Below are 11,674 nucleotides of genomic sequence, written 5' to 3' on the forward strand. Positions count from 1 at the left end.
ACCTAAGAAGATGATTCCTTGCAGTCACGAAAGCTTCAAATCTAGGGTTAAGCGCTGGTTGTTAATTTGTCTGCCACCAGAACGCACTCCGGGGCGATGTTGGTTTAATTGAAACCTTTACTCATGACCTCCTTCTGCCTTTCACTTGAAATTCAAAAAAACCGCACATGAGCCGCAGTACTTTTTTGCACGTGACGAACATAGCTGCACAAAGAATTTACTTTGGCACGCACAGAAATCGTACTCGGTCTTATGTTCTTTGAAGTCGAGTTTTATCCTTCGATTCTCTTGGCTTCGTTACAAGCGGATTGTCTCGCACGGCATGTCTGGGCTTCGTTCGCGGGCAGCTGAGGGCAGTGCAGAAACATCCATTCTTGTACACACGTGGTCCCACATCTATGCTCCCTACGTTCAGCAAGCCGCACTGCCCAGCGTGGTGAAGTATGGTCGAATAACAACCCGCGACCTGCGCGGAGAGGGGAGGCCCTCGTGTGACGGTGGCTTGACAAGCGAAGGCATCCAGGTGAGGGCCCACGAGGAAATAAAGTCAACACGTGACATCACTGTTCCGTGTAAACATTGCACTGCAGATGCTTCGTAGGTCAAATGAACCCATGACCTGCACAACATGAAATTTGTACAGCATTTAAGCGACTCTTTTGCTTGGCAATGCACAGTGATGTGCTTTATAATTGTGTTTTGTTGTATTATGTTTTTTGTGCAGATGAAAATAGCAAGATCCGACATGAAATTAAATATGAATTATGACTCATCTGGCATTTTCACATTATTATCGCTAAACTTAAATTTTTGCTACTTCAATTTGCTTCCAAATTCGTTTTTACATAACAAAAAAAAATAGCGTTCGAATACCGTAGCAATGTTCTTTGAAATATTGTTCCCTTAGCTAATTAATGATTCTCATCAATATAAAATGTAACTTGACATTTAATTTTTTGAGTAAAAACACGTGAGCAATTCGATGCATTTAAGTGCTGGTATAAACACATGGATAAATCATCTCTCTCTTGAGAGGACACTCATAATAATAGTATCCATTAAAACTGAATAGAGGAGACATTGTAATAATTTGATTCATTATTTTGGTGCACGCACCTAACATGGATTTGTGTAAGGAGCGTTCGTATCTCATAGATAATTAAAACAGTGTGAATAGGGCACAGTAGATCTGTGCACTAAATTATATATGTAAAAATACACACATTAAAGATAGAGAAATGTCATGTACAGTCGCTATAAAATAAACATAATTTATTTTAGCTTAATAGTTAAGGTCCACTAAGCTATATAACTCTTTTTCAAATGTGGCTTGTCATGTGGAAATTTGTAGCAGCCAAATACGCTAACCACATGATTCTTAATGTGGAGGGAATAACCAGAGGACCCGGAGAAAAATCCACAGAACTTCAGTAAAACACGTAAACTCCAAATATACAGGCGTCAGGGTCGGGATCTAACCCACGACCTCCTGTATTCCAGGCGAGATAGTTAACATCTCGCCACCGCGGCGCCGATGTCGTCAGCTATGTATATTGTCAGGGCTAGTTAAGTTAGAGAGCACCTATTAAGGTGGGCATGGGACCTCAGGGGGTGATGTGGAAAAACACCACGCATGCCCAGTTCACCTTTGTCCCTCCAGTGCTGCTTTGAGATATTGTTAATCACAAGGGGTGATCATTTTAGTCCGAGTCAACCTTGGGGGGGGGGGGACGGAGGTAGGTCAACAAATCCAAAGCACTTCGCACCTCCAATTAGCGCGGGTGGCTACGTACGGTGCAAAAGAAGTTCAATATAAATACGTACAATGAATGCTCATCTCCAAGAAAGCAGTGCATTAATTGGCAATGCTGAGCTAGTGGTAGAAATTCCACATCCCTGTGTGACAGGAGCCAGTCTCTCCTTCGTAGTATGACGTGCATACAGTATTCGTTAATGGTCAAGCATCAGCAGCAGCATTAACCAGGGCCGCCACTGGATTCCAGCCGCGAACCGCCTCTGCAACAATCGACAAACGCACCACCGCTGGGGGCCGTGTCCCCGCTATGTGTACGTGCAGACAAAGACATATACCGATGGGGCAAGTGCGTTTAGCGAGCACCTATGAAGGCCGGCACGGCACACGAGGGAGTGGGTGGCCCGGCCGCCTTTGTCTCCCCAGTGGCGATATTTACACATCCGCACCAGGTACGTACTCGTTTGAGGCTGAGTCGACCTAGGGGAGGAGGCTTAGGATCGCTTCGGATGATCGTCACCGGTTGTTGGTGGCCGTGAGCGGGAATCGAACTCTTGTCCGCCAGGTTCGTAGAACGCAGCGCGTTGCGCAGAGAGCGGGGGGACATCTTCTCCGAATGGGAGGCGCGGTAGCGCGCGCGGTTCAATGCTGCCCTGGCTGGCAAGGGCTCCGAGCCCTTGGCAAGGCGAACCGAGACGGAGAGGGAGGGGGGAGGGGGGGCTCGCTTTCAAACTCTGACCTCATACGACCCCCAAGCCCCATTCTTCCCCCCCCCATTCCTGCCCGGGTTCTATTCCACTTTCAAATGCGAGTCGCTTTGTGCAGCGGTGTCACTGCCCTTGAGATTGTCTCACTCACTCCTCACTCTCCCTGGCCAGGGAAGCTGGGGGAGGGGTGGGGGGGAGGTGCACATGCGAATTTCTGGCATTTGACCACGAAAACGGGCGGAAAAGAAAAATGCAAAGGCAAAATTCGCCCGCACGCCCCGTGCGAGGGAATTTCATTCGCCCCGTGTTGCTGCAACCTAGCAACCCACAATGGATGCTCAGACAAGGCCATTACACTTTTGTCTCTTTACTTTTTTGTTTGTTGCAGTTGATTCCTTTTTTGTGTTGCGCCAGCGAGGTCCATTCATAGTTATTTTTTTATTTTCGCTTAAACGCGCAGCTTCCAGCAACTTGAACTTTTTTGGGATCTCCCATTGGCGAGGCGAATACGAGAGCATTTTTTTTATTATTTCTCCGGGAGGGGGGGGGGGGCGGGGGGGGGGTTACACTCCGGCAGAAAAAGACCAAGATCGTTGTTGCGTCTTGCCTGCACGAGCAGATCGCACACGCGGTCTCAGCTGGTGCTTTCGGATGCGCTGCTTCTACGGCCGTCTGGAATGCTCTTCCTCCCGACGTTATGAAGCCACTGGGAACTAGGCACTTTTAAATCATATTGATGGAAAACGAATTTCTTTAGAACAGTTTTTTCGTGTGTGTTTAGTTTGTTGTCCTTCCCCCGCACCTCCAATTAGCACGGTTGGCTACGTACGGTGCGAGCGAAGTTCAACACACATACATCATCTTGTTTGCGTGTGTGTCGTTTGTGCATTCAGCTCAGGCTTTCGGGACGATTGCGAGCCACGTGCAAGCTCCTGCTGGCAAATGACACGACTCTGCGCTCACAGAGAAAAACTTTCTACCACGATAGCTGTTACATCGTGAAGACATACACCGTATGAAGTTGCCCTTTTCCACTGCCATACATTCTGTGAACCCAAAACAACATCTTGCAGACTGCATCGCGGACAGTAGTGGCCAATTACCGAGTTCATAGCTTCACATTACTGTAAGTACATGGATGGATGAGTAAATAATAACACAAACAGATGTTTTTTCCCCTCTCTCCATAATAGCATGACTGTTTGTTAATGTTCGTTGGCAAAATTCACACATTTCATTTTGCTTGCGTAAGTCTCGTCGTCGCCATCGTCATCATCCGCTGTTGCCTCTCTCCACTGCTGGATGAAGGCCTGCCCCCAAGCCGTCGCCATCTCTCACTGCCTCGGGCTGCCACTCTCTTAGCGAGGAGGTAGCAGGTAGGGAGGACTGAGTAGGAAGCGAGGATGTGTGCAGCCATCCGCATCGTTTTGCGGGTGGTCGTTGCGCGCTCGGCAGGATTCGCAAATTCAAATGGATCTGACAGCGGCTGCGACGTGTATGCTTCCCACGTCCCCACCTGCCCACGCCGCTCCCCCGAGAGAAAGGTGTCAGTGGTTGAGGCTTGAGCGCTCCCAGACGTCGAACGCCTTCGCTGACGCGCACATCTTCGAGCGGGGAGCAAGCGACGACTGTATGCACGCACGTTGAACTTCTTCTGCACCGTACGTAGCCAACCGTGCTCATCGGAGGTGCGGTGGGATGGGATGGTGGAGCGTACTGATGAGTCCTAACGCGGTCGAGACCGGTCCACATTCGTGTCTTTGTCTCACCGCTGCTCGTTGGGATGGTGGATTGTACCGATGAGTCCTAATGAGGATGAAACTGGTACATTTGTTTGCTTTTCCTTTGGAGACGTGATTAACGATGCAATCAAACCAGAGCGCCGTCCAGAATTGCACAAAGGTGTGAACAAGCAACGCATTTCTTCAGGGGCAGGGAGAGGGAGGGGAAAAAACTCGTCTCACATTAAATTGAAATTATATTTATATACAGCAAAAAAAAACGGGAGCTCGCATGCGGCAGCCTGCGATTTCCTCCGTCGCCCCAGCAACGGCGTTGCAAGCGCCATGAACGTGTGCGGAATTTCAATCAGCCGCTGTCGCCTCCACCCAGAGATTAAAGCCCCGGCGCCGGGCGAATTGAAGAAGGGAGACGTCGTGGGCTCGTCTCCCAACCCACTCTCCCGTGGGTCTCCGGCCATTTGTGATCTCCTTGCCCGGTGTCCGTCACCATTTATTCGACCATCCTTGGGTCCTGTTGCTCAGGTGTCGGTGTGACTGTGTGCATGCGTGTGTGGTGTACCCAGTGTGTACCCAGTGCGTGTGCGCGTGTTGGAATGGGCGAACGGCAGTGGAGCGGTCAGCGCCACGCTGCGCTACGAACCTGGCGACCTATGAACGCTCCGACGCGGTGGCCGCAGCAAACGGGAGGGTTACCGACGTCAAATGCGACGGAAAACGATGCTGCTGTTGCCACTGAATTTTGACGCTGAACAAACAACACTGCAGTCGATAATGGCCGTTGGTCATGCTCTTTGCTTGACACACTGGCATGAGTGCACCTTGCACACACACACACACACTTTTGACTTATTGCAACACAATTCAGAGCAGAATTTTAGGAGTACCGTTTTTTTTTTTTGCACGAGCCGATTTAGGAATGCTCAGGCACACATTGAGGCTGTAATTACGGAGAGCTCCTTTTTAGTACATTCAGGATGCTAAGGACTTGTCGTGTATGGGATGAATGGGGCATTGGCACAAAGGCAGAACCGAGGCTGATTTTTATGAAAGGAGGTAATAAAAACGAGACGCATTCATTCAGCGTCCCTGATGGATGTAGCAGCAGCTGCACGTTTCGTATTATACCCCAAGTAGACTTGAAGTATCCCTGCCTCACTTTAAACAACAATGAATACCCAATCATACCATCGTATACTGCACTTCACCCCCTTGCTAGATGGTACTCCTCGGCGGTTGGATAATTGGGTCCTTGAGAGCAGGGATGTTACCCGAAGTTAAATATGAACTCACATGAGTGGGACATAATTTGTATTTACTGGCAGGGTTATATTTAATTATGTATTGTCTATGGAAGGCAGCGGAGTAAGTGGGTTCTTGACCCATCTGTATGGACTCATGAGGGGTTGCCCCCTTCTCATATGTGTGGGTGGGATTTCTGTACCCCCGCAAAATGAAGAGGGCTTGCGCAGGACCAGGGCGCATCGTGAGAAGGAATGATGGCCGGCGAGAGAGACGAAACAACGTACTTGTAGCCAAGGGAGGGAACTTGCCCAAGAGTACAACCACTGCCTAAGTGGAGTCATAGGATCAGCCTGACATGGTAGATGTTTTTTTTGTATAAATAGTTTTTAGCTCAAACGCAGGGGCTAGGTGCGTTGGGAGATGGCGACGTCTTGGGGAAGTATTCATCTAGCAGTGGATAGATCATGGCTAATGATCAAGTTCAAGTTCATTTAGTAGGTATAGCCCTGTGAGCCATTCGGCTCTTGAATCGGGTGCAACAAACAAAAAACAAAAACATGAACAAGAAAACATCTTAAAGTGACTATGTGCAAACAGAAAATCCAAGAAAAGACAGCAAAATACTGCAGAAAAAGCACCGTACATCAACGCTGTTATGATGGTGACTCACACACACACAAACAAAAAAACGAAGCCCGCAATGAAATTGATTGGCCAAACATGCTGAGCAGGACCATACTTAAACGTAAAATTGAGAATCAGATGTACACCTACCTTTATAGAGAAAATAAACACTAATTCTATTAAATTTCGATTTAAAGCTTTCGTGACTGCAGGGATTCATCTTCTTGGTTCTTTCGGTAAAGTCATGCAGAAGGGAAATAATAAAATAATACAAATAAAACATAATAAAATAATTCTCACGACGTTTCGGCCACAACGCAAGCAGCCGTCCTCAGGTGAAGAACAGGTCTGTCGGAAAGACAGACACAGAATTATTTTATTATGTTTTATTTTTATTATTTTATTATTTCCCTTCTACGTGACTTTACCGAATGAACCAAGAAGACTAAATGTATTGTCAAGATTAACGTATGCAATTATAGTATTTTTAAGCAATGAACATTCTTATTGGCCAGCGCAAAAATAAATGTTGGTAGGTGTGTGCGTCGCAGGCAGAGGAGGCATCTAAAAGTGGGGTCACGGGAACGGATGTTTCATGTGCACTGTAAATGAGCTCTCGGAGGCTTTTGACCTTTAACTTTACCGCTGAGAAAAATCCCCCGCAACCAAAAGGGGGTCAAGGCACACAACGCACTCGGTGGCGATTTATGAAATAATGCGATGGCAAAGGATAACGAGTTACGTGTTGCGTGCCTTGTTTACCTTCGAGCAGACGAGAGTTTGCTTTATTACAAGCTCTATAAATACTGCTTTGCTCTGTTTGAAGAAAACCATTCATGCCTCGTTAATTTCGAGTACACTACAGTGCCCGCGCACACACACATATACAACATCGCAATAAAACCGCATACCAGGACGATTTACGGAATAGAACGACGTGGGCCTCCTGGAGAGCGAAGGTTTCAACACGCAGTCGGCTTTCACGAACAATATTATCCATAATAAAGGATTATTTGTGCTAGGTTGCCTAAATATAATGTGTCGTTAAACCCCCCACCACCCCGCTCAGCCAATTGGTACGGTTTGTCACGTAAACAAAACGTGTCAATTAGTTACTCGTACAGCACACCGGTTGTGTGTTGGAGAGTAAACCCACAACAATTACAATCCGAGTAGCGTGACGTTTCGCCGGTGATTACAACCAGTTTCACCAGGCGATTATAGCAGACGATGTCTAATAAACTGTAGACCAGTGTTATTAGAGAGGCGGTTTAATGACTTAGTTGTTTTACACAGAGAAAGAGACGATAATGGGAAGAGGATAAAATGACATCACTAAGCCTGGACTTGAACGGAGGCTGGGATCTGACTTTACCGAAAGAACTAAGAGTATGAATCCTTGCAGTCACGAAAGCTTCAAATCTAGAATGGGTGAAAGGAGTTCTTGCTTATGAGACCAACAGAGAAGAATGAGCAGGGGATTTCACAGAAAGACTTTACTGATGGAGCGACAAGGTTTGTGGAAGGAAGTAGAGTGATATGAGAAGGGAGAGGTCGGAGAGAGCAGAGGAGGGAGGTGAGTGATATGAGAAGGGAGATGTAGGTGGAGGTGAGTGCATGAAGGATCTTGAAGACAGTGAATGTGATCTTGACAGCGGGCTGTGATTGGATTGGGAGCCATTTGGGGAGAAAGGAATATCGGGGCCATGTCATCCGTTTATATCTGAAGGGTGAGAAAACTGGCTGCGGGACACAAACTTAGTTCACCGTGCTCAAAATGCAATACGTTAACCTCTCCACCACTGCTGCTCACAAAGTCTATATATATTAGGAGTTAGTGACATGCACTTTCACCTCGTATAAATTAGGGACAATGCTACTCAGCAACGATGCATTGACTTTGGCACTGACCCAGCAGGATTCTACGTAACGTTTTAAATTATTCAGAATTTGCATTCGCGTTGGCCAAATGTCCTTCTAGGCAGCATTTTACAATTCTAGACTGATGATTCAGCTATAAGAACGTAAATTTTAAATTGGGACACTGCTCCGCAAGATTTACCAATTAACTATTCGGAAACAAATTTACCAAATAAACTAGCAGTTAGTGCGCTGATCATCCTCGAATGTGTGTTCAGGTGACTTTCTGTGTCAAGGGGAAAACAACTCAAAAGCCGCTTTTTCAGGAAGCATGCGAAATGAAACTAGCAGGCAAAAGCACGATTAACACGGTTGATTGGCTACATACGGTGCGAAAGAAGTTCAGCATACATACAAGTTCAAGTTCAAACGAAAAATTCATGCACGTGCGAGGAAACCCTAATCCACACGCATGCGTCAGCGGCCTATTTGCGCTACTGCCACCTACAAGGCACTTCATAGCGGGTGCTTGCGTGTCTCACTTGCATAATGATGTATGTCTCATCATCATTTATCATCATCGATGATTTAGTCAAGTTCAAGTTCATTTATTTGGCGTAGCCCTGTGAGCCATTCGGCTCTTGAATCGTGTGCAACCGCAACAAGCAAAAAACTAAAACATGAACAAAAAACATCTTAAAGTGAATATGTAACTGAGTGCAAACAGAAAATCCAAGAAAAGACAGCAAAATATTGCAGAGAAAGCACCGTACACCAACGCTGTGTGCAAAAATCCCAGTGGGATGCAAGTCAAACAACCAACAACAACCACAAGACAACTTAGATTAAGGCCATCAGTCTAACTCTGTACTACAACAAACAAACATGGCTAAACCAATGCACTTTTCGAAATCACCAAAATAAAGCCATGAAAGCAATGAAACAGTGATCATAGGAACTGTGACGGAATGTTCACAATAAATGACATAGACAACGTGTACTACCAAAACCCTGCAGCCACAGCTGGCTGCACGAGTCACTCCACAGTGACTGCTGGATGAAGGCCTCTAGCAAGCCGTCAGCATTTGTCGTGCTCCTCCAATGTAACAGTCCCTCGAGTTCGTGCACACGCGCTCATCTCGTCACCGCATCTTCATGATGGGGGTCCTCTAGGGCGTTGTGACCTCGACACGATCCATCAAACCCAAGTTGGGAGTTGGCGTGCGCGAGAGAAACGCGCCGAACGCACAATGAGGGTGGACTTTGGTGAACAGCAAAAAAAAAATACGGTAATGGTATTTACAAATACTCTTAGGTCTTTTCTGTAAAGTGACGTAGGTAAAAAATAAATAATAAAAATAATATAAGATATAATAGAAATAAAATAATAAATCACGACGTTTCGGAAGCAACACAAGCTTCCGTCTTCAGGTGGAACAGTCACAGCACAATTGCTGTATCAAGTAAAGAGAAATCCCAAGAGACCCGACCTTATATATACTGGTTGAGCGGGGGGAGGAGCTAAGAGTATGCATCCTTGCAGTCACGAAAGCTTCAAATCTAGAAGTATTTACAAATGTTTACTAAATTAAATGCATTAAAAACGAACGATGAAACCGCATGGTAGGGTTTGACATATTGTCGGACTCTTCCTGTCTTACACAAAGCCACGCTCACCGCCGATTGATTGCTGCGTGTGGGCAGCTACAATCTTAATTAACATCGCTTCCACGAGCAGTTACATTTGCGTGCGTTGCTCGCCAATGAGCAGCAAAACGTGCACTCGCTGCAGCTGAACTGGTCTTTGCGTGCACAAACGCCGGTGGGATGGCGCCGCATTAATCTGCACCGATGCCAAACGGCGATGTCCCACGCGTTGTGGGTGGTGGGGAGGCAGGTGCGTGCTTGCAAGTGGCGAGAGACTCATACACAACTATGGTGAGCCTTGCACGATCACACTTCTCACTCTAATTTCAAAACACACGCGACCATATACTCTTTGGTGTTGCGATCGAAACGTCGTGATTTGTTTTATTATATTTCTAACTACGTGACTTTACCGGACGAACCAAAGAGAATGGATTCCTGCAGTCACGAAAGCTTCAAGTCAAGATTGAACACGCGACCATATTTCGCCAAAGGCAAGAAAGGGGGCTGTTGCTTGATGACCCCCACCCCCCCCCGGTATGTCACCCCTTGACGAGTGCAGGTTAAAACAGACGCCCCTGACATTGTGCTAGACATACTGTAAACACTTTATACACGTGTGCGCACATGCGCATGCACAGGAGCAACTATGTGTGTGTGTATTTGGACGCCCGTATTTGTATTTTGTAAAATCAAGCTGTGTCGTGTGTTAATAGAGTATGGCTAAATGCAACTTAAAGAATGTACCATAATTCAAAGGCAAATTCCTTCACGGCAAAGAGTTTGTGTGTGTGTATATATGTCTTTTATATTAAACAAGGCCCCATGGTTGACATAAGGTGCCCTTTCCAATACTATCTGGTGACCCCGCAGTGTGTCTAGCGCGAGGTGATGCACTGCTCTGGGACAGTTTCAAATTGACACTTTGTCTCGTGCCACGATGCCAATACCGCAATTGGAATAAACAGATCCACAGGTACAACACTTCGGTAGCATTGCAGCTAAAGTACGACCTTATTCCTAATGCCATGAAGCAAATATGTCCCTTGACGATGCATTTTTCAGAGTTTGCAACCTTGAAGCAAACGTGGAGCCCGTTTTATGACAACACAGAGCAAACCTGCCAATTCCCATTGTCTTCTTACATGACACCGTGAATGCAAAGGTCAAAGTGGTTTCCTGCTCATTTGAGAACTGAAGCGATCCTCGTCACTTCTTTACGGGCTTGGACCAGTGGTGGAAATTCCACATTTTGCTGACAGGAATGAGGAATAGCACTTGTCACTTCCCCATAAAGTGGTCATTCTTTCATGAACCCTGGAGTTGGTGATGGCCTGAGTCAACCCATTACCAGGATGTGAGCTCACAGACTTACGATCGCGAGCCGCTCACTCCCTCTACCGCTGAGACACCCGGTCGGATATTGCACATTTTTGTTTTTCTTTTGCTACACTACTATCGGCATTATTTGTTCCATTGGGCCGTTCGACAAAGATTATGTGACAAAAAAAAACTGCTTCTTTGCCTTTGCATATTTGTTTGCTGATTCTTTTTTTTTGCCAGTTTGAATTGGATCCAAAGACTGTCTTCAACACCGTCAGGCACCTGCACCGACTTAGTGATCGTTCTGAAGAAACAAAGAAAGGGTTTTATTAGCACCACCCCACACATCTCGATGCAAACCATAGTGTCGTCCCATACACGACTGTAATCATCATTCAAATATGGCATTGGCTGTGCAGTGCAAATTGAAGATGGGTACAATAAATATTAGATTTAATATATTTCAGCGGTAACGGAGGATACATATAAAGAGATAAGAAAAATCACGTAATAAAAAGAGAAACACACTTTAAAATTAAAACTGTATCTCATTTAAGGCCACATTCACAAAAGATATTAACGTCCATGACTTTTAACCACTCACTTTAATGGGTAAGATCTTTTTATTTAAAGATTTAAAATGTATCCATTATACCCCACAACTTCCTTCTTGGCATTTAATAACAAAAACAAATATTAACACAACTTTGTATATTTCATGCATTTCACAATTTCATTTTTTATTCGTTTAAATAGTATATTTATTTATATTCGCA

This window comes from Lampetra planeri, chromosome 32 (genome assembly GCF_965212315.1).
Source record: "Lampetra planeri chromosome 32, kcLamPlan1.2.h2, whole genome shotgun sequence".
In the NCBI taxonomy this organism is placed as follows: domain Eukaryota; kingdom Metazoa; phylum Chordata; class Hyperoartia; order Petromyzontiformes; family Petromyzontidae; genus Lampetra; species Lampetra planeri.